The following is a 25,523-nucleotide window of genomic DNA, read 5'->3' as shown; positions in this document are numbered from 1 at the left end:
CGTTTAACTAGTTTTTTAAATTTGTTAGCGAGCATTTTTAGCCTCTTTGGCGTGGTTTTTACTAATTCTGTTTTTATAAATGGTGTACATTATAGTCGATCCACTAGTTTTAAATCCCGGATTTTAAATTATTTATTAGCCGAGGCCAAGATGGCTATTTATATAACTCGACGGGACAAAATGCAGGGTGGACCTCAATTAGACGCGGTGACTCTGTGGAAGGTGAACATCAGGGCAAGGTTGAGGTTAGAGTTTTGCTTCTACAGAGTCACCGGGAATTTGTCGGGGTTTTTAAAATTGTGGGGCTTTAATAATATTTTGTGCATCATTTCCGATCAGGGAGAACTAAAATATAACAAAGTGTTAATGTAATGTAATAATTTATTTTGTTTTAGTATCTTTGACCTGATTTATGTAATGTTTTTATTGTTGAATTATTGTACAATAAATGTATTGTTAAAAATCAAAAAAAAAATCTTCTTCTTCTTCTTCTTCTTCTTCTTCTTCTTCTTCTTCTTCTTCATTATTATTATAATATTGTAAGTATTTCTCTTTGGCAGAAATTCTCTCCACTCCATGGTTGGACAAAGCAGTGTAGGTAGTAGTCAGCCAGTGAAGAAGCGTCGGGCACTCAGTGTAGAAGACCATGAAAGGATTGCTGCAGAGGTGAGTTGTGGTGGAAAATCACTGTTACACTGGTTTATAGTAGTTTTATTTAATATATTAGGAAGATGTGCGTTGTAGTTAGAAATACCTTTAGTTGTGTCTATGCTGTATAGGTATGTTGATGTAATGTTTGTCAGCAAGATATTTTATTATTTAAGTTGTACTGAAGTTTATGGGTAATGAGGAATAAAACATTTGGTTACTGATTTTTGTATAATCTTGTCCCATAAAAATGCTGTAACACATTTCATAACACAGCCTTAAAAAATGGCCACAAATGTTATTAAAATCAGTAAGTTTATAAATAAAATGTGTTCCTTCTTTCTATGACTTAATAGAAAGGACAAAATAACATTTCATATTTAGAATGAAAAATGTGATTATAAAATCATAATCTTCATGTTTGTCCTTCTCTCTTAAGGTCTGTGATATCATACTGGGACACACCAGGGAGCGTTTTTCTTTCACAAACCACCTTGTTAGTGCCACACTCCTGCAGGGGGACAGATTTGAACAATACAACACAGCATTTCCTGAAGATGCACTGAGCAACACCTTAAAAGCCTATCCAGTGCTCAATCGAGGTAAGCTGAAGACGGAGCTTAATCTCATCTACAGCAAGGAAGAGTTCAAAGCCTGTTGTGGTGCTGTGGGCCTACTCCAGCTGTTTATGGAAAACAATGTAGAAGAAGTCTTTTCAGAAACTGTCACGCTCTTGAAGATCCTCATCACCACACCCATGACCACAGCAGAAGCTGAAAGGTGCTTTTCAACTCTGAAAAGAATCAAGACTTTTCTGAGAAACTCAGTGACTCAGGACAGGCTGAATGCATTGGCCATGTTGTCAATGGAGAAAAGACTAGTCACAGAGATGACTGGCTTTAACAAAAATGTAACTGAGAAATTTGCAGGGCAGAAGGAAAGGAGGGCAAAATTTATGTTCAAATAGTGCTATTTTTTAAGATTTGTTTTGTTTGTTTTTCATTTGTTTGTTTGTGTGCGCCCCCCTCAGTTTTTTTAGCACCATCCGCCACTGCTGCCAGCACTTAGGCGCCCGAGTGTTAGCCTATCCTGGAGAATCCCTCGTGACGCCGTGGGTCTTACTCATTGGATTCCTGAGTTCCATCTTCATTCTTGCCGTTTACTCCTTCAACATCACCGATCACCTCCGGCTGGCAGTCACCCCGCTCATCAAGCTTTCTTCAGGTCCGAACTTACCTGTCCGCCCTCCACCGAAGTCCTCACGACTGATCCAGATTCCACTCAGTCAAGCTCCTCCTTTGGGAACCTGGATCTTCGGAACCGCAGTCCACCCCTCTCTGCCCGAGACCACCGCCTCACCAGTAAGATTAGATCTGTTTTTCATCACTCCAGTTTCTGATTACCTCAAACTCACCACGTAGTTTTTTGTAGAAAGCCGATAACGCCGTGAAACACCCCCTGAACCCCATCTTCACTCATCACCTCAGTGTATTTCAATAAGCCTCTTTTACTGATATTCCGTTTTTCTGTTGTGTTCTGCATGTGGGCAAGTTAAATCAAAGCCATCATGACAATTAGTGTGTATGAATGATGGGAGGGGAACAAGAATAGATGTGCATACAGGAAAGTGTTCATCTATAGATTTAACTCTGGTGTCCAGAGATTTAGCTGGATTATGTGAGTGGGAAATAGAGGAAGAAACAACAATGGGTAGCGATCATTTTCCAATTTTTTGTAAAATCCTTATTTCTAAAGAGAAAAGGGTGGTAGGAAGACAGGAAAGATGGATATTTAAAAAGGCAAAATGGAATATATTTAAATATATATGTGAGAAATTCATGGATGAAGTAAATTTAAATTTAGATATAGAAAATATAGAGGGAAAGATTAGGGAAGTTATATTGAAAGCAGCAAAAATAACAATCCCTGTAAGTAAAGGTAAGAGCAGAAAGAAAGAGGTCCCTTGGTGGACACAAGAGTGCAGTGAAGCAATAAGGAAAAGAAATCGAGCTTTTAGAATATTGAAAAGAACACATAATTTTAAAAATTTAATTGAATATAAAAAAGATCAAGCAGAAGCAAAGAAAGTTAGTAAGAAAGCAAAGAAGACAAAATGGAGAGAATTTTGTGATTCAATAGGCAGAACAACTCCTATAGCTAATGTTTGGGGAATGATTAAGAAAATGAGGGGAAACATACAGGAGAGAACAAAACCAAATCTAAAACATGAAGAAGAAACAGAAATAACAAATGAAGGGAAAGTTGAAGTAATGGCAAAAACATTTACAAAGATCCATAGTTCAGATAATTTAACAGAAGAGGCAAATGAGTTTATTTTAGAAGGTGGAACAACTCCAGGTAATGTTATGGATGTTTCTTTTTCTATGCAAGAAATGAAGAGAGCAATATCTGGAACAGGATTAACAGCACCAGGAAAAGATCAGATATGCTATATTATGTTAAAACACTTAGGGAATCAAGCTGAAGGAAAACTTTTAGATTTATATAATAAAATCTGAAAAGAAAGAAGATTACCTTCTAATTGGAAGGAAGCAATTATTGTGCCAATTATTAAACAGGAAAGGATCCAACAAACCCTTCTAGTTATAGACCAATTGCACTTACCTCATGTTTAGGAAAGATTATGGAAAGAATGATAATGGAAAGGATTACATATTATGTAGAAAGTAAAGGACTTTTGTCTTCATGTCAAAGTGGATTCAGAAGAGGAAGGAGTACAATGGATCCAGTTGTGTGTTTGGAGTCAGATATTAGAAAAGCTCAAATTAATAGGGAAGTAGTAGTAGCAGTATTTTTTAATATTGAGAAAGCATATGACATGGTATGGAAGGATGGGCTGCTTATAAAATTATATAAAATGGGGATTACAGGAAGGGCTTATAATTGGATTAAGGATTTTTTGTTGAATAGAGTTATACAGGTACAGATGGGAGTAACAAGATCCAATAAATATAAAATTGATAATGGAACCTGTTGATCTATATGTATTATCGATGAATCGGAAGCATGTGATCACACGTGCAGAAAATCAGTCAAACACAAATAATCAGACTTTACTTATTTTATTCTTTTTAGCGCTAAAAAGAAAGAGACGCTTACCCTCACAGGCTAATTTGTTGTGACGTGAATACACCGGGATTAAACAGCATCTGATCAAAAACGGACGATCCATTCTTTATATCTAAGACACGCCTCACTGGTCGTCTGATGAACTACGTCAGCTAAGGAATGTTATGATATCATGGTGTCAGCTTAAGTTTCACTTCTACTGAAAGCCTTTTGTTTGAAAGTGAAACATGCAAGGTCAAGTTCCATTCCTCCAAAAACTCTCTGTGCATAAATGAAACATACTATGTGTGAAATACAGCTGTATGTGCATGAGTACACGTGCAACCCTGGATAAGCGTCTCAACAACTCCCCCTTTTGGTCTCTAAGAGACCACAAATAGAACATCAAACAGCTTGGGGAGCATCACACATCCTGAGGAAACACTGCCCACTGTTCGGAAAACTCCCCGGGCCCATTACGATGTTTGTTGTTTTCATTTCATTTCATTCTTATGGGGTAAAAATCGAACAGAGCGCCCCCTGGCCCTGGGCGGCGGGTAGAAACCACAGTGTTCCTCTTACAGGCTAACAAAGAACATTCAACAAAAAATAAATAAAAAATAAATAAATATTATTTAAAAAATTTATGGATAAATGGTAACTGAAATGTAAAATGAATAAAATGTTATTTAATACCTGAAAAGAAATGCAAAATGAAGAAAATAATAAAACATTAGATTTTATTTAAAAATAAATTTAAAATGAGAAATGAATAAACATTAGTGAAAATTTTGATTTTTTAAACCAAAAGTCAAGAAGATAAACCTTAAAATGAATATTTGTTAGATGATGCTTGAAAATTTTAAACATAAACAAAGAAATTTTCAGATACTTTTTTTTAGATGAAAACCATGTGTAATCAACAGAATAAGAAACAAGCACCCTCGAAAAAATGCAAATCAGTGTTATTGGCAAAAATTCAGTAGAAGTACAATGTAATTATTCAAGAAAATTCATTAGAATTCAGTAGTATTGAGTTGTAATGCGATCTACAAAGTTTAATCAAGGCAATGTCTTCTAGCAAACCCTATCAATGTCGAACCGGTTTGAATTGCACACTTGCATTCAAATGTGCAATTTGAATGAATAAAGTGAAATTAATGAGTTAAAAGAGTAAATTAAAAAAATAAATGTTAGAAAGTGAAGCTGGCATTTGAAATCCGTTTTATATTACTATTAATTTAAAAAAAAAATTGTGAATACAATGTGAGGTTAATACTGTGAATGCCGGTAAACTATAAATTGAATAATGCAAAATGAATAAAATGTTAGTCAATATGCAAGCTTCAATAAGCCAAAACTTAATGAAAATAGGATAAATGATTAAATGTTAGATATAATACTGACAAATAAAATCCTAAACAAAGTATTGTTAAGATCCCTTTTAGTACTCGAGAGGTGAACCCTTTAAGTTCAAAATGTGAAAGTAGTTAGTGGTCATAAAGAGATGCAAACTTACCAACTGAAAAGAAATATGTTTAGTGAACAAAATGAAAACACATTTTAAACTTGGCAATCAATGTTTTAGATAAAAATTCAGTCTTAACACAATGCAATGATACTGGCCAAATCTTAAGAAGTCAACAGGATTAATTTGTTTTAATGAGCTCTGCAAACTTAATTCAAAATTGTGTCGTCTAGTATCTGTTAATGTCAACCAGTTTCTACGTGTGTCCAGATGCCTCATTTTCATCCAGGCACACCGAGAAAGGATTGGACTTTTACATTTAAAATCTGGAAAGTTGCAGCTCCACAGTTGCGCTGCACTTGACCTGTGAAAAGATGCTGTGATTCAGAGGTTGTTGTTCACCTACCATGATGACACAGGCTCTAAGTCTCACCATAGCACAGACACCTGTCACACCAGTCTATATTCTCTCAATTAGTTTATTACCCCTGCATAAATAAAATATCCCATCTCTAGCCTATTAAGTGCCCTGGGAATTTGATGTTACACCAACTGTCAGGGATCCGGCCCACACTGCGGTTACCTGTTGTAAAATTGAAACAGACATAGTTATCTTTAACTGGAATAGCGGCACCATCCGGGCTCCGCTGTTGATTACTGGAAATAAAGCTGTTAAAGTGTCACATCCAGAGGGCTGTTTACACTTAGTCATTATTAAACATGCAGTTAAAACCCCAAATGTCAGATGGAATCAAAGAAGCAGGTTCAGTATAGATTCTGGGTTGTCCAGCTGTGCAGGTCACACAGTTAGACATTTGATATTATTGAGCTGTTGCAGTTAATCAGTCTAACAACAAGTTGGTTTCTGTGTAATGTATCGACCCAATTTAATTTTGTTTGTGCACAAACCTTAGCCAATTTTGTTTTAAATTTTGATTCATTCATTCTGCTTTGCCTTGGGAGGTAATGATTGATTAGACATTTTATGATGATTTCACTATCTTCTGCTGTTGCTGGCCAGGCTTCAGGCCATCCTGTGAAAGCATCAACACAAATCAGCAAATATTTTTTGTCTTGCAACGGGTTTATCATGTCAGTAGAATTTAACACAATTTCTTTTCCTGGACATGTAACTGGAGGAAACTGTCCCTGATGTGGATTCAAAGTTTTCTTATGATTCAACTGTCCGCACACCGAACAATTTTTCACAAAATGTTTCACCATGTGGATCATTTGAGGTGCCACCACTCTTTAAGATTGTGCATCATCTGTTTCGTCCCAACATGTCCAACCAGTGAGCTTCTTGGAGCAGCTCTCCTATTTTCCCAGGAGGCAGAATTAACCTGCCATCTGGGCCCCTCCAGCACCCATTTGTTTCACGTTTTTCTCTTCAGGTGACGCCCCCTTTTGACATCTCACCACCTCTTCCAGGCTCTTAACCCTTGTGTGTTGCTTCTGAAACAACAACCATCTGTAAAGAACTGTCTCACCTCTGGTCCCAGCAGAGGAGCTGCCGAAGTTCTGGTGTTACCTTGTCTGTCTTTGCCACCAGGTCTGCACACACGTGTGATTCTCCTTCTGAAAAACAGTCTGCCATATTTATGTCTTGGTGTGTGAATGAAATGTTTGGAGCTTTCAGGACTTTGGAAAGTGTTTGTTGTCTCAACGCTGTCATGGTGAAACTCAGTGAATGTCCCATGACTATGTGTTCAGTTTTTGTATCGGGTATCCCAGCTGCCTGTTGCGTACAAGGGTGATGCCCTTTTCCTCCCCCTTTTTCTGAAACAAAACACCTTTAACAGCCAGTTTTGTTACAGAAATATCCTCAAAGAACTGTAAAGTGTATTCAGGGATGGAGAGCTCTGCAGCCGACGCCATGTGTTGTTTGAGAGAGACAAAAGCTTGTTCAATGGGGACATGCCAGTCGTTCCTGCTGAAATTATTCTACCCAGAAACATAACCTGTTTCCGAGCAATCTGCAATTTGTTTTTACTGACCTTAAAACCTGTTTGACGCAGGCACTGTAAAACCAGAGAGGTGGCTTTAACGCAGGTCTCCGTAGTTGGTGCAGCAAGCAAAAGGTCTAGTGGGCAGTCCTGCAAAATATCTTGCAAAACCTGATTAAACTAAAATCGATTCTATTATGAGGGAACAGTCAATTTTAAAAATATTTATATGGATTGCATATTAGATGTTAATTTATTTTAACTAAAGTCTTTAAGTCTAGTAATGATAATAATTTTATGCTCACAGTTAATGGAAATATGACAAATTAAATTGGAATATCTTACCAAACAATAGAAAGAAAACTATTTAAATAAGAAATGTAGGCATGCTAGGAAATATGTTTAAAGATTGTTAATTTTACAAAGGAAGGAGTCTCATCAGAATGCCTAATTTCACGAATTTATGGAAATTTGCAGTACATTTTACTTTAAAATTTCTTATGTGATCAGACCCTGAATGACAGATATTACATGTGTAAAGAGTCCGGGAGGAAAACAAACCTAGTGCTGCTGTGGCAACCGAATCTGTGGCTGCCAGGGAACGTTTCATCATCACGCCCAATTCTTTCACTTGGTGCTCAGGGTGCAAACAGAGAGAAATGTGAGACATTTAATACCATTCTGATTTTTTTTTTTTAATTTATTTATTTATTTATTTTTTTGCGAAAGAGACAACAGCAGCTACACCAACAGGAGCTACATAAATGTCCGAGACTTTTACCTGCCAGGTTGTTTCCTTCAAAGTGGAAAGGAAAGGTTCCTGGTACCATTCAGAGACGTCTCTGTCGCAGAACAGGGTCACGTGTGGTGGACCCGGAGGAGGGACACAGAAGCGCAGACACAGGAGCCAGGGCTTCCAGGCCAAGAACGTTGACATTAGGCTGCTGTAGGGTAAATTTGTTAAAAGTTCTCAATAGATGTCAGCAAACTCAGACACCACTGGCTGGATCAGATACTGTCCTTCTGTTTGGAAATTTCCACAACGAAGGGAGGTGCCATCAGGAAAAGCAACAATTATTCCATCAGCCGAGCACATGATTGTTGCTGCCATCTTTATCAGCAAAGCTCGCTCAAGTAAATTCATGGGAGTCGTAGGAAAACTTACAAAAGAATGTTTCATATTCTGATTACCCAAGGTGAAGGTCAGAGGCATCGTGAATAGCAGACTCTGTTCAGTCCCTGAGAACCCTGTTAAAGACACAGTTCTTGATGTCAGAGAAAAAGGAGGAGCAGAGTTCAGAGTGGAATGTGTGGCTCCGGTGTCAACCAGGAAGTCTGTGTGTTTTCCTTCCACTGTTGCAGAAAACATGGGGTCTGCTGTACCCACATTGTCTCCGGGGTCCTCAGCAGTGTGTCAGTAGATGTTCTGTGTGGCCTCAGTATTCCCCTGAAAGCAAGGTCCAGGAATCACATAAGGATTGTTGGGGATCAAACCTGGCAGTCTTTGGTATGTTCACACAGTGTTTGACCCAGTGTCCAAAATGTCCGCACTGGTAGCACGTCAAGTTCCTTTGGTTCTTGGCCCTGTGCTCCGCGACCTTGCCCCATGGCCCCCATCCACATCCAGCCAAACGCCATCCCCGTCCACGAGGAAACGCTCTGTATCTGTTTGAGGATATAAAAAAGAAAAAGCAGGAGGAGGAACCAGTTCCCCCCCCAGTATGATTAGACTTTTGCCAGTAATTTGGAATTTACCCTGTGTAGATTTATTTTGAGAAGATGCTGCTGCAACCATCACATGTTCTTGTTTACTTTTTATTTAATTAAGTAATTTTGTTCTGCTTCCTGCAATTGGAGTTAGCGTCTGAGTGTCTAAGCCCTTAAGACTGTTTTTTTTTTTATTATTATTTTATTCGTCCTGCGCCTTTAAGAGGTGATGAAGCAGGTGTCCTTCCCATCTCACATGTTCACACCCTGCAAGATCTTGATTGTGTTTTATAGACTGCATAACATATCCAGGGACACCTTTTAAAACTGCTTCTTTAAACATTTCAATTAAGTTTGTGCATGGACCTTTAAGATTAACTGTAGTTTTTCTGAGCCAGGTTTCTAGATATAATGTCATTTAGTTGGGACCAAACATGGGATTTGGGGAGGATGGGGTTTGATCTCATACAGTCCAATTCGGGGTTCTATTCCCAGTGTGGACTCCTGAAGTTTTGTGGGGTAGCAGTTCCCCCTTGACTGTCAAAGTTCCTTCTGTGATATTAATTAGGGGATATATCCCCTTAGAGTACGTGTCAAACTGAAGGCCCGTGGGCCAAATCCGGCCCGCTGTGGGTTTGTGCGGCCCTCCAGATTCTAAACTAAACACTAAGTGTGCTTAAATATTATGCTATCAATCAAATTAATGCAGTTCTATCCGTTTACTGCCAAATTATATCAAGCAGTCGCTCCAGTTTCTTTTAGAATTATCAGGGAAATTCACCAAAATCAACAAATCCCTGCACTTTTCTGAGCAAATAAAAAAAGTGAAACTTCCTTACTTGAACTAAACAGCTGCCTCAAACCTAATTGATGTCACATTATATGACCTGTACAGCGAGTAATAAAAAGTCAAATTTACCGTTATAAATAAGTGCAAATATTTCCAAATAACTACCACAAACACTTTCTATTACAAAAAATCACGGAAATTCAATGATATTTAAGAAATGCTTGATATTTTAACAGTTTGTGAATGGCTTTTATCAATACATTCTGGTACAACTGACCCTTTAAGAGCATTCATGTTCTTGATTTGGCCCCAAACGAAAATGAGTTCCACATCCCTTCCGTAGAAGGTCGAGTTTCGTCTCTAGTATATGGTGGAGGAAGTGGAGTCTGTTTTTAGTCAAGTCTGTATTTTTATGCTAGTGTGTTCAGAGCTGGTGGCAATGACCCTTTTTTTAAAAAAAAATATTTTATGTTATTGTCCCTGTCAGGGACCCAATAGTTTTCATTTTACCTGAGTTCTGTCTCTGCAGTCTGCCCTGTTTTGTCTTCAGCCTCTTTTAGTGAAAACTCCTGCCTCCTTCTGTTTTTATTTTAATTGAAAAATTTTATAATCATTCAGTGTTGCCCCTTTTAATTATTCTAATTTGTGATCTTGCTATTGGAGCATTTGCCTGCATGTCAGCTAGAACAATTTTATCTATTGTTTGCTCTTTTTTATCTTAATTTAAGAGGATTCCAGTTCTATGTTATCCTGTTGCTGCTTTTGTTATTTAACATTTGATCAGCTGACCTATGTCCCTTATAGAGCCTCATCCTGTCCTGTGGTGTGCATGGCACGCTTACAAATTATTAGTTTTACCTGGCAGTTATATTGTTTGTAGGAGATGTGTCAGCAAAAAAGAAATTAATTAGAAATCTTACATGTAGATGTTGTCAAATTCATCAAAGTGGAACACTTCTGTCTGATTCCTGACAGATGACACAACCCAAAGTTCGCTCCTCTCCAGAACATTGTTTTTTTCTTGGGTTTTTACACTTTTTAAACAAAAATTACCGTCCTAAATTTAAACCAAATCTAAAATCCTCTAATTCAATATTTCTTTATGAATTTAATAATCATCAATCAATCAATCAAACCTAGTTTAAACTTTAGTCTAGAAAATGTTATTCATATTCACAATCATCAGTTTGAAGTAACCAGTTATTTAAATCAAAGTTTCCTTTAATCTTTTATTTTATAGCAGTAGACATCTTTTTATAATTATTCTTTATTAAATAATTAATAACTTCATCAGTTACTCAGTGCTTGAGTACAGTTTGTTTGTTCTCATAATCACACTAATTTTCATCAACCAAAGCAGCACAAACAGAAACATAAATATTTATCTGATTTTCAGTTAGTCACAAATTTTCAGTCTGCTTTTCTTGTTTTTCTGTGCTCAAATTCTAAATTTTATTGAAGCTTCATAAAATTTCCAATATTAGTTAACATTTTTAATATGTTAATATTTATCTTTTAGTTGTCAGGTTCCTGTTTTTAGTAACATGCACATGTATTTATTTTGAACTATCTCAGACATATATTAGAATCCAGCAGTAACTGAATTACCTGCTGCTACAGCACTTCAACCATTTTAATAAAATGTAAATTCATTTATCGAATTAAATTCTAAATTAACTGTTCAATTTAAATGCAACAAATACTTTATGGTATATGAACACTTCAGTATCAAGTATTTTCAGCCCTTAAAACTGTTCAAACACCACAGACAAAGTCAAACCCCTTTTACTGTCCGCACGGCGGCGGGACGGCACACAACTGATAAAATTAAAACCTTTTCCCCCAAATTAAAGTTCACAAACGCCAACCATGGTTTCAAAACATATTACAACATTAAACAAGCAGAGAAGCAACACATGAGAGCAAAACGTCTGCAGCTCTCACACACACAGCTGACACACACGCACTCCGCTCGGCGGCGGAGCTAACCAACAAACAGAGAAGTACACATAAAAGGATCCCCGCTTTTCAGCTCCTATTTTAGTCCTGGACGTTCTCTTTTATTCTAACTCTTATCGTCTTCCCACACAGAAGACGTATTCTCTTTTTATTTATTCTCTTATTCTCTTTTCACTTATATTTCGTCCCAGGAACAGATCGCGATGAACTCTAAACCTTTATTTTCTTACTCTTTTTCTTTTCCTATGATGGCCAGTTATCACCACTTTTTGTGTTTCTCTAACGGGCACAGATTGGCTACGCGTTCTTTTTTGGAGCTTAGTCACTTCTCCGGGACTTAAAAACCGACAAAAACCCAGCCAAACGACGCACCCGCACACCTGCCAAGTGTGTGTGAGTGTCACAAGGGGGAGACGGCCACCTCTCACTAAATAAGCCAATCACCAAACTTTTTTTGTTATATTTTATTATTTTTATATTTTTATTTGATTTTGTTTTTAATTAACTTCCTATGAATATGAGAGACTTTGACTAACAAACGGAAGCACAACAAACGCCAGTACGAACGCACACACACACACCGACAAATCAGCTTACTCCGTTAACCCCACAGAAATTACTGCGTCTGATATTTAACTTTAGGCAGCCCCACAACAGACAGTGCAAATGCGTTCAAGGAAAAAGTTTCCTTACTAGATTTTTTGGGCCCAACGCTGTTACACTGTCCGGCCGGGCCGCAGCAGCCCAAACGGCTGGCCAAATCTGCACAACTCTGCACGTGTGTCAACATGCAACCATCCTCTGCTACCAAGTTGTTGATCTATATGTATTATCGATGAATCGGAAGCATGTGATCACACGTGCAGAAAATCAGTCAAACACAAATAATCAGACTTTACTTATTTTATTCTTTTTAGCGCTAAAAAGAAAGAGACGCTTACCCTCACAGGCTAATTTGTTGTGACGTGAATACACCGGGATTAAACAGCATCTGATCAAAAACGGACGATCCATTCTTTATATCTAAGACACGCCTCACTGGTCGTCTGATGAACTACGTCAGCTAAGGAATGTTATGATATCATGGTGTCAGCTTAAGTTTCACTTCTACTGAAAGCCTTTTGTTTGAAAGTGAAACATGCAAGGTCAAGTTCCATTCCTCCAAAAACTCTCTGTGCATAAATGAAACATACTATGTGTGAAATACAGCTGTATGTGCATGAGTACACGTGCAACCCTGGATAAGCGTCTCAACAAACCCCACAGGGAAGTATTATCAGTCCTTTATTGTTTTCAATCATGATTAATGATGTTTTCACAGAAGTAGATCAGGATGTCATGCAGTCATTATTTGCTGATGACGGAGCTTTGTGAAGAAAAGGAAAAAATGTAAGAATAGTGCATGAGAAAATACAGAATGCTATTAAATCTGTTGAAAATTGGGGTTATAACTGGGGAGTTAAATTCTCAGTAAGTAAAACAAAGACTGTTGTATTCAGTAGGAGGAAAGTTGAGTGAATTGATTTAAAAATGTATGGAGGAAAAATAGAAAAAGTAAATAAATTTTGTTTTTTAGGAATCATGTTTGATTCCAAGCTTTTATGGAGTGATCATGTAAAGTATATTGAAGGGAAATGTAAAAAAGTTATAAATATAATGAGGTGTTTATCAGGGTTAGATTGGGGCGCAAATAAAATTAATTTTAAAAAGATTTATATTGCTTTGATTAGATCATTATTGGATTATGGATGTGTAGTCTACAGGCAGGCTGTGAAAACAGTCATTAGTAAGTTAGAAGTAATTCAAAATCAAGCTTTGAGATTATGCTGTGGAGCTTTGAAGACATCTCCATCTTTGGCAGTGCAGGTTGAAATGGGAGAGATTCCTTTATATTTAAGACAAAAGCAAATTATGCTGAATTATTGGAGGAGTTTGCAGGGACATAAGGAGGAGAATAATCCAGCAGTAAGAACCCTGAGACTTTGCTGGGAGAGTGGAAAAGCTAAAAATAGACTGTTTTGCATGGGCAGCAGATAAATCCGCTAGAGAAATGAGGATACAGGGAAAGAGATACTGTGCTGCGGTGCCTTATCCAACTACTCCTTTTTGGCTGTTTCCATATGAGACTGTTGATCTAGAGGTTTATAAAGAGATGCAGGTTAATAAAGATAATAACTGGGTAAGTTTTGTAAATGACAGAATTAAGAATACGTATAAATCCTTCATAATCATATATACAGATGGTTCAAAAGATTTAATTTCAAATTAAACAGGATTTGCTTATGCTATTCCTGAACTAGATATATTTATGAAACAAAGAACATCTGACCATTTAGCTGTATATACAGTGGAAATGTTAGCAATACTGATGGCCTTACAGTGGGTAGAGCAAAATTAAATAAGAAAAGTTATTTTATGTTCAGATTCATTATCAGCACTAATGTCTATTTTAAATATTTCATCTGAAAGTCGTATGGAGTTAGTATATGAAATTTATGAAGTTATATTTAGAATGACACAAACTCAAGTAGAGATTAGGTTTATGTGGATTCCAGCTCATAAAGATATAGAAGCGAATGAAATGGCAGATCATTTAGCTAAGGTGTCTTTGAAACAAAGTAGAATTATGGAAATAACGTATTGTAAATCTGAAATAAAATCAATTATTAAGACCAAAATTAAATCTGAATGGCAACAATTGTGGGAAGAAGGAACTAAAGGTCGTCATTTATTTCATATACAAAAGAAAGTAGGAAATATGGAAATAATAGGAGAAAATCGAAGAGAGCAAGTAGTAATGACAAGATTGCGCCTTGGACATACTGGATTAAATAAAACTCTACATTTGATAGGTAAACATCCAACAGGTAGCTGTGAATGTGGAATGGATATGGAAACAGTAGAACATGTAATTATTCATTGTGAAAAATATACAGTAAGTAGAGAGAAGCTAAAACAAGAAATTAGGTAATATGATATAGAAACATTAAAGCTTAATAAGATTTTAATTAAACAAAATAAATAAAGCAGTTATTGCATTTTTGAAGGTAACAGGATTATATGTAAGAATTTAGATTGGGGGGAGATGCTCTGGTCCACACTCCAGCACAGTAGATGGCAATAATACATCTTAACGATAGATGTCACCTGCCAATAAAAACCACAAAGAAGAAGAAGAACAACCACCAGTCAGGTGTGAGGGGGAGAGCTGGAGACAAAGGAGCTACAGGTTTGTTCTTCCAAACAATTAGTTTATCTCTGTTTATTATGCACTTTTAATACTCAGAATATAAAAATCATGTAGATCTGAACATCCAGTGAGCTTGGAGCCATGAAGTTGTCATGCACTGAACTATATATGGAATTGGTGAGTAATGAACACAAATGTTGTTTGTTTGGTTGGCATGTTGGTGTTGGTAGCCAATGCTAATTGTTTGATCATCAATTTTAACTTCTTAAATTCAATATGTGTTTAAGATAATGAGATAAATGCTGATATCTTTATTTTGTCTTAACTATTAGATTGTGGATATAATTGCATTTATTTCTGTATATAATATCTGAAACAAGTCTAGTTAACTAGCAGGCTGGTAATTTACTGGTCCTGTTTATTTTAATACAGGCCAGGTGATCCCTTGGTAGGGTCAAAGGATGGCGAGCTTCTGACAACTGGCTGGACCAGGAGAACCTTAAATTCACTCTATACTGGTCTGGTAGGAGTCTGATGGTCCACAACATTTCCCCCTCCATCTCATTACATAGACACACAATCCATTATTCATTCATCCTCTTTTCATCAGAAATGAATTGCACTTGGACATTTTCCCTTAAGTATCTGGACAAACAAACCATGGACTTTTAAATGTGTCAGTCAGACATTATGCTGACATTCTATGTATGTTTTGTGTTTTACTGACAACAGCTCCAGTAGATGAACACAGTCTTCTGGTATTATATGCCATCTAGTCCCTTAAGTATATTAAGTAGTGCTACAATTGTTTTTTAGTTGCTTCATTTTCTGTTAATTACTTGACAAATAATAAAGTAAAAAGTTCAGAACTTTGTACTCATGCAGTTCTCTCTCTGAAACAGCAGGGGGCGGTAAAGACTCCAGAATCTATAAACTTATTTTCAGTTTTCTGACACTTCAGAAACAGAAACGTTTAAATCTTTGAAGTTGTTTTTTTCTCGCTGATGTAAGAAGTATTTTTAAATTGTCTTGATGATGTCATAATGCATTATGTGACAGTAAACAGAAACAGACTGTTGTTATGTTCTGATCCAGTTATTGTTCAGTTAGTTTACAGATCCTGGATGTGACCTTTACTCAAGGTCAGGGATCCTCACCTTCTAAGAGCAGATTGGACGATCTGACCTTTGACCTGCTGGTCGTGGATTTAGATTCTGGGTTATTTTATTAGTTTTGGAAACAAAATGGCTGAAAAAACCATCAAATATTTTCTTAAACATTAAATATATATCAGAGGTTTATTATATATTTTTATAATTAACAGTATTTAATGACCTAAAACAGAAATAATTCATAAAATCAGTTACTTTAGGAAAAATGTTCAAATATTTAAATTAATAATCAACTTAATAACTTTGATAATAAAGTGACAGTTATGAAACAATTTGTATAATTTTTGATTTTAAAACAATCTGGTCAAATTAATGACAGATTAAAACTGAGCTGATTTTGTAATAAAGTTCTAAATGATTTAAAGGTCAAAGGTCGACCCTGGTGAACCAAGCAGCTTCTCTCCCACTTTCATCAAATGGAATAAAACTCGTGTCAAACTGAAACGTTTTGCATGGAAACATTTTGAAGAAAATCCAGAATTTCTGCAAAGAAGAAACATTTTAAACAAAACGACGGATTTAAAGGACGGTAAGTTTGAGTTTTATGATTTTAATAAACAGGATTGATGTGAACCAGCTGAACATCATGTGGAGTGATTTCTGCTGTCTGAACATGTTGGTTGATCTGCTGACCTGATGATTCAACAATCTGACCTGCAGGGATTTTACAACTTATTACAATCAATCAATCAATCAAATATTATTAGTATAGCTCATTTCAGCATCAAGACATTTCAAAGTGCTTTACATCAAATCAAACACAAAAACACAAAGAAACATAGAATCAATAATAAAAACACAACATTAACTCAGATTCCATCAATAAATTTGTAATTGATTACCTTTCAAATAAAACTCTAAACAAGTGGGTTTTTAGCTGAGATTTAAAGGAAGTCAGTGTTTCAGCTGTTTTACAGTTTTCTGGAAGTTTGTTCCAGATTTGTGGTGCATAGATGCTGCACCACAAATCTGGTGGTGCTTCAGTTCATTAGTTTTTGTTTCCAAGTGAGATCCATCCTGAATAAATAAATCAAATAAAAGCCTCCGTCTCTTTAAGCAGCTCAGTAACAGAAACAGAAAATAAAAACATTTTAAATCCACAAGAAACGTCTAAAAGTCACAAACTGTCAGTAGATCCTGACAATAACCTGCAGCTTCACTCAGTTTCTGTAATAATGAAGCATTCGGTCCAGTTTGGACGGGTTCTGGAACGGATCGGTTCTGTAACGGCCTGGTTTGGTTCTGGTGAAGGACAGAACCAGCTGATACCAGTTTGGGTTTCCTCTGGTTCTGATGAAAACAGTCTGTGATTGATGATGAAGGTTCTGGATCCATCAGACTGGACTCACTAATCAGCTGGTTGGTTCTGACCCGTTAAAGGCTGCTCAGCTTGAAGTGGTTCTTCAGAACTCTGGTTTGACTCTGGAGTCCCACATGAAGGTTTTTTACGGTTCCAATAAACAACAAAAATACCTGAAATACCTAAAGCTAACGAAACCACCAATGGAACCACCACATAAATCACCAGATTCCTCCAACCAGCAGGTCCGTCTCGGTTCCGTCCATCCGGTTCCCCTGCAGAACAGAACCAGCTGTTAGTTTGATGTTCAGGTAGAAAACGACTGAAGATCCTCATCTGATTTCTGGACTCTAAACTAAAACATCTTTAGAAAACATCAGGAAGAAAGGTGGTGATGTAAAAACTTAAAGATATATTTTCAATATATCGCCATGGCAATCCTTGTATAACCTGCTGCTAGCAGCTTTTCTATTGTCAACCTGAAGATTTTATTGTCTTAAACTTTTATCACAGCAGAAAAAATGAAGTTGGAGGAGAAGTTTATGACTAACAATGAAACATTATTTCAAAATGTTTGTTTTGGTTTTTTCTTGTAAAGTTTTAAAAATCTAGATTGTGTGGATATTATCTTGTTTAAAAATCAATAGCCAATAATAAGGTATCAGGGCATTTATTAATAAATTATATTTATAATAATGGATTAAATTGGTGAAGAAAATGGCTGAATGAGGACAAATTAGCACTGAGGCTAAATAAAAACTACAGGATGAAGGAAGGCTAACTGGAAAGTTACATAGTAGCTGGAGAGAAAGGTGGGAACACAAGATGGCGGACGGCGCTGAGTGGTGACATCATCATCCTTGAAAAGTATGCCAGGTTGAACAAAGGTCAACGGATGCAGCTAAAGGTCACTCTGTCTCCGTTAGCGTTAGCAGCCAGGGACAGGAGATGCAGCCTGGTGAGTCTTTAGATGAAAAGTTTTCACAGGTTCAGGAATTAAAGAGTCGATGTTTCTGTTTTATGACGTCGTTGATTCATTGAGGGACTTTGATGAAACCAGACGGCTGCACAGTGGTGCAGTGGGTAGAGCTGTTGCCTTGCAGCAAGAAGGTCCTGGGTTCGATTCCCGGCCCGGGGTCTTTCTGCATGGAGTTTGCATGTTCTCCCTGTGCATGGTGGGTTCTCTCCGGGTTCTCCTGCTTCCTCCCACAGTCCAAAAACATGACCCCCACAGCGTCCAGGTCAAAACATGACCCTGAGGTTAACCTGGGATCTCTGGAGGTTGCTACTGTTAGCGGAAGCGGATCCCGATGCTGCCGCAAGGCCATGAGTGTTAGCATGTGTGTCTCTGTGTTGTCACCCGGAACCAGGAACCAACAATCCTCCTGACCCCATTAGGGACAAGGGGGAATAGAAAATGGATGGATGAGGAAACCAGCGCCACCTTCTGACAGGAAGAGGAGAAACACAGCAGTGGGTGAGGCATCATGGGAGCTGGGTCCACTTGGAGTCCAGTAATCTGATTACTGGTACTCTGCTGGTCTTGTTGGGCCTGTGGTCCAGTACAGCTGGGAGTTTGTCTGCTGATGGAGGACTGACCACTTTTTATTGGCTTTGTTTTTGTCTTTCATGGCCACCTCTCTATCTGACCTCAGTCACATGACCTCATGTCCAGGTCACCTGACCCTGAGGGTTTGGGATCCTGGAGGTTGCTGTGTTAGCTGAGGTGTTAGCATGCTAACGTTAGCATGCTAACTGTGTTGATTAATGAGGTTCATCACTAATGTCAGCGTCTCCCTGACTCTCTGTCACTATGAAGAATATTAGAATTGACTGGACTTACTGGGGCCTTAAGGGCCACAATATGTATCAATACATACATGATGAAACATTAACTCACCTGGAGGATTTAGAACATCCAGGTATATGGTGAAGATGATTTCCATCCAGCTGTTTGTCTGAATGATTCGACATTCATAAGCTCCTCTGTCGTCAGTCGTCACGTTCTTCAGAACCAAAGACACTTTTCCATCCTTCATCTGTCTGTCCTGCAGATCCACTCGGTCCTTAAACATCACATGCTGGTTTTCTACATTAATCTTCCCATTTCTGTACAGAAGAACATTTTCTGACTCCAGATCAGATCTGATCCACTCAACAGCTATAACAGGTTTATGATCAGGAGATCTGCAGGGCAGAAATGTGTCCTGTCCAGTTTGAGCTGTGATGTTTGTCTGATCTGTAAGAGGAAACAGAGCAGAGAGGTCAAAGGTTGAGATGTTTTAAAGACCTCACATTATGATATGGACATTTTGTATACTGCAATAATAATAAACATGACAAAATAATTATTTCTTACTTCTTTTTTTGTAACTGCATGGTTCAGCAAAAATCCCACAAACACAAATTCTGCTCTAAAATTAAATATACTAAATTATATTTACTCAGACACACCGGCCATCTGCATGACTTAATGAAGCAAAATTCACAAACAAATACTGTATTATTGTCCATTTCAGGGCAAGGGGCCCCAAAATGCATTTGGGCTCAGGGAACAGAAATTGGTAGCTACGGCCCTGGAAGAAGGGATTCATGAAAACCAAACAATCTCCGTCTTAAACAGACTTTACTCAGATGGTTTCTGGTCATTGTCAGTCTTTGTTCTTCCAGTTTAAAGTCGTGTTTTACTTTAACAACACATTTCTTGGCTCTGCTCTGCTGGAAAACAACGAACCAGATCAGAGACTGAACAGACTAACCCTAACCCATGAACAATCCGCGTAGAAAGCATTCTATCAAAATAACTGAAATTTAATCATTCTTGCAGAAACGTGCCTGTAGAAACGGCTGAGATGACGATCATAGACACCAAAGTCAACAGAAATCGGGCACAAGGTAAAAAATTCATTTCCTGGTTTCGGTGCCCGACAGTTAAATGTTCGCTATTTCTTTTACCACGATAATGTAATTTTAAAAACAGAAAAATACAAGAAGTCTAACTTAAAACACTAAACTTTATTGCATTCACTGTTTGTTGGGCCATAAATCAACCAATATCTTATTTGCCGTTAAGAAATGCTGATGTCTGAAACGTCGCCACATTGCGGAAGTCGAGATTCAGCCACAGATGAAAAGTTCGGCTCCTTTCTGAGAGCAGGTGTTATGCCGAGAAACGCATGCCTGCCGAGAATTGCATCCCCTGTCTCGGGAGCGCGCATCGCTCTAAACTCTCGCATTTTAATGAGGAAACGGACTGAAATATGACCGAAGACGAAACTTTTAAAGATATTCGTAACAATATCACGTTTCTTAACCATGTAAGCCTTAAAACGGTGGGTTTTATATCGCAGATTAATTGAAATAAATACGGTTTTTACACATTTATTGAGACAAATGAGTCGAACGTTTTTCAGTCAGTCTGAAGAAAATGCTCTCCGCATTTGGTTTGAAATTTCCCGATTTTTCTTTTAACATCATATTAGCTTAAAGTATTACAAAACAGAAACCCATTATGTAAAACATTTTATATCATGCTTAACTGTCTAGTCTATTAATGTAGATGGGATGCATTTTAATTACTGAGCCTGCCAATATTTGTATCCCCTGTCTATTGTTGATATGAAACGTATAGCAGTTGCACAGAGAATAAGTGTCATTACGTAGAAAAGGTGAAGTCCCTCTTAACTCTTCATTTCTTCAAGTTAGCAGAGGGATGCATTTTTTGGCATATCAAATTATTAGCTTGCCAATACATGTAGACCTTATATATTTTCCACAAATATAATTCTACTGATACAAAACTTATACCAGCAGTTCATAAAACAAGTGTGATTGTATAGAAAAAGTAATTTCACTCTTAACTCTTTATTTCTCCATGTAAGCAGGGGATGCATGTACAGCAAAGCCTATTATTAGCCTGCCAAAATATGCATGGCCTCTCCATGTTCTTCAAATATTATCCTATTGATATAAAACTCATACCAGTGATTCATAGAACATCTCTGATTATGTAGAAAAGGTGAAATCCCTCTCTAATTCTTTATTTCTCCATGTTACCAGCGGATGCATTTTTTGGCGATATGGATGTTGAGCCTGCCAAAATATGCATGCCCTATCTATTTTCCTCAAATGTTATCCTAGTGCTATGAAATTCATACCAGCAGTTCATAGAACTACTCTGATTATGTAGAAAAAGTTATTTCACTCTAAACTCTTTATTTCTCCATATTAGCAGGGGATGCATTTTATGGTAATATGGATGTTGAGCCTGCCAAAATATGCATGCCCTATCTATTTTCCTCAAATGTTATCCTATTGCTATGAAATTCATACCAGCGGTTCATAGAACAAGCGTGATCATTTAGAAAATGTTATTTCTTTATTATCGCTATTGCAAGGATACTAAAGGAAATAAATCAGACAATGCAACCTTGCTAAATGTAAAGCATGCACCAACAATTTTCATTTTGGTTTAACGTAAAAATTAAATCACTTTTTTATTAAATTCTACAAAAGAATATTTATAACAGTAATTTTTGGAAAACCAATTATGTCAAGTAAAATTATGTCACATGTTTAAACTGCAAATCCATTGAATTGCATTCATTAAAGGTCCAGATTCCTGCAAACAAAATCTACAAACACATTGCACAGCAGTTGTTTGTGTCGGTTTGTGGGAACTTAACACAGCCTAGGTGGTACCACCACTTGCATCTGTCACATGCAATCTGTAAATAAAAAAATCAAAATGGTCAAGTAACAACATAAAGAATATTTAACATAAATAATGTTTTTAGTTCTTTATCTGTTTACTGAAGGTGATTTTGGGTTTAGTCAACATAAAGCCTCTTCTTAATTATCAATATATGCTTGGTAGCCCAATATTTGAGGAGATTACAGCCTGTTCCTGACATGTATGGAGGTAAAAACAAATTCTGGGAACATAAGCAACTGTGTTTAATGTTTTAACACTGTACTTAAAAAAAACCCTTTGTATATCTCAATACTTTGCAGCTGTTTTAAGGTATATGGTTTACTTGAATTTAGTTTTCAATGCATTACATTGTTGTCTTACCCACGTCTGATCTTCTTTGTCCTCACTGCCACAGTGTTTGCAGAGTTTATCCACTAACTCTACAGAAAAACAAACCGCAACTGTAAATCAATGTTAGAAAATGAAATTAACGGTAATTTTTTTCCGTTTCATTTTTATTATTATTATTTTTTTTTTTTTTTTAATAATTACATTTGTTAGTGCTCTTTAGAAAGTTGAACAACAATAATCCTCTGTGTGTGTCTCAGTCTTCTAATCATCCCTTTTTGATAATGTCTGGTCTCATAAACAGATAAAAGTAATAGAAACTGTACATCATATTGGCATATTAGGCAGGATCACATGGTGTCTGTCTATTCATAAATTGAAACACATATGTATTTAAGGTATTTTTGGGATTTATGGTAAAAGAAAGTATCACTGAGTGTTTACTTTTTTACAATTTTCTCCAACTTATGCGACTGAAACTATAAAAATGGCATTCAGAAAATGTTAATATGTCTACATATATATGTATGTATATGTTGTGAAAGTTGTCATTTTGTAAATGTTAATTTTATAAAAACACAGTAATGAATATAAAGGTTCACATGATACATCTCATTCCAGTTTTGTACTTTCATAAACTGCAAATCCTTTTTTGCTTTTTATGTTACATTAAAGCTACTCACAAAAGGTGGAATTGTATTCTAGAACAATTTTAAGTTTGTTTATTATGTTTTTTGCATCAATAGTTTTACATTGGGCTTTGTTATGTGTAACTTATTTATAAGAGATCAAGGCCAGGTGTATTGAAATGTTCTTCACTAATTGAATTTTACATAAACACTAACATGATTGTACTTCCCACATCTGCAAAGTTCAATGTTTTAATATTTCTAATTAGATAAAAGAGTTGACCTAACACAATTTTTTTGTGCGTACATGATTTTACACAAAACATAGTATCCCACGCACAAGGGAACTGAATAAAAACATTTCAAGACACCTGATCCTGAAAGAAGTGTGGAAGAAATGTTGAGTCTCATGGTATTAACAGCTTCTGCTGGTGATGGAAAGTTCAGGTCACCCTGCAAACTGTAACGACAAATATATATATTTTTTTTTAAATGGAAAGAAGATAAACAGTAGACACAATACAAAGATAAAATATTTGTCAAAGTCGAGGTCATGACATTTATGAATAATTAAACATTTTTGCTATACTTATTTCAGAAACTTTCCATTGTCATTAAGAGAAATCAACCATGTAGTAAAGCAATATAATTCATAAACTACATTATATTTCCGGCAGAAATGCACAGTTTAACTTAGCAAAAGCTGTTCATCATCTTAAAAGTTCTACTCATGCAAAATAGCATTAGATTAATAGCAATTAATCTAATGCATTAGTTGTGATTATTAGACCACCACTTTCATATTATTCTTTTTTCACAACAAAACATCAAAAACATAAAATAGCATGTATACAAATATAGTGATATACAATTCTATCTATCTTCAGACATAGATAGATATACATATATGTGGAAAGTGACAGAACAGTGCACATAAAGGTTATATAAATGAATTATATATATATATATATATATATATATATATATATATATATATATATATATATATATATATATATATATATATATATATATATATATATATATATATATATATATATATATATATATATATATATATATATATATATATATATATATATATATATATATATATATATATATATATATATATATATATAAATATACTAAACATCACTTACTTTAAGAGCAAACACAACATGAAACCACATCTTGCTGGATGTTGAACTGTTTCACATTTCCATCTTGACACTTTCATCCCTTTGCTTCTCATAAATGCCGTTGTTGAGAGGATAGAATGTTAAATTAACATCCTAGTTACCCAATTATGACATTTTTGATTATAATAAACAATAATAGTTCTTGTTTTTCTCACCTTGTTGGATACATGCAATACCATAAAAAGGACCCTGGTCATATAGACAAGTGTGACTTTTAAGTGAATACAATTACTGTATGGAACCATCAGTTGAAATTCTTTCATATTTAATGATGCTGTTAATAAATTAAAGTTTGTAAGAAAGGGAACCATTTACAATTACAACAGTACAGACAATTTTGTAAGCATCATTCACATGACATTTTTAAAGACATCATAACTGACCATCTTACATGATAATAATAAGGAATACATCAATTTCATATATAGAGGTCAATAAATAAGGCATGGAGATTTTGGCAGGCTAATAATAGGCGTTGCTGTAAAATGCATCCCCTGCTAAAGTATTGAACCTTTTATCTTTCATGGCAAGATGTCAGATTTTGAGTCAACGTTGCATAAAGTGTGTGTGCGTCTGCACCAGGTGGTCAGGTGTGTGAATTGTAGTTTATCTACATGACAGACGGCCTTCACATTTTTCTACTTTAAAAGACTGAGTCAAATATAGAAAATATGATTTTATCTAAGTGTAATTTTTGCTGTAAACATAGAACTGTCTTTGAACACAACAAAAAAGAAAATAAACGTTGTCCACAAAAAGCAACAACTCTATTCAGTATTATATACTTAATATTTTCTGATATTACATTTAGTGCTGCAATATCAGAACATCTTTCATCATCTCCCACTAGGGGGCACCAGCAGATTCTCCACCTCCAAATTCTCCCACCTACCATCCTGTCATAATGAGTGGTTTGGACCCAGAAGCAAAGAAGCTGAGGTAACAAATGGATTTAGAGGATTTAATGAAAAAGTGACAAAAACACAGAAGGCCCAAGTCAAACAAAAATAACCAATAACAAAAACTAGACAGAAGACACACAACAATTCAGGGTAATCAGGGAAAAAACAGAAGGAACCAGCAGGGAGTGACTGAGAAAGAGAGGTTAAAGTACTGGGAGACTGAATGCTGAACCAGTTAGCTGGTTGCAGGTGTGAGGGGGGAGAGAGCAAAAGTGGCACAGGGGGCGAGGGAGAGAACACAGAGGAATAAGAAATGAATCTAACAGTAAAGCAATTAAACATAATAAAACTAGCGTAACTAGAATCACTAATAAGGACTGGACAACAGAAACACAGGAACAAGACTGATGTAATCAAAATAAAAAAAACTGAGAATAATAATGAAACTAGGATCAGATTAAACTTCCCACAGAGGAGTCCAATCCTTTCCTCAAGGCTTC

At 36.2% G+C, this 25,523-nt stretch overlaps 1 protein-coding gene across 1 annotated transcript in view; it reads left to right on the top strand.

Annotated features, from left to right (window-relative positions):
• LOC122820837 (high affinity immunoglobulin gamma Fc receptor I-like) overlaps nucleotides 1–25,523 on the top strand; it is a 65,577-nt gene that overhangs the window by 25,087 nt on the left and 14,967 nt on the right. The window contains exon 3 of the mRNA XM_044098469.1: nucleotides 16,315–16,478. The gene's annotated coding sequence lies outside the window, so the exon portion shown is untranslated. The remainder of the gene's footprint in view (nucleotides 1–16,314; nucleotides 16,479–25,523) is intronic.

This window comes from Gambusia affinis, linkage group LG18 (genome assembly GCF_019740435.1).
Source record: "Gambusia affinis linkage group LG18, SWU_Gaff_1.0, whole genome shotgun sequence".
Lineage (NCBI taxonomy): Eukaryota > Metazoa > Chordata > Actinopteri > Cyprinodontiformes > Poeciliidae > Gambusia > Gambusia affinis.
Note: the sequence above shows the minus strand (reverse complement) of the source record. Positions and strands in the feature narration are given on the sequence as shown.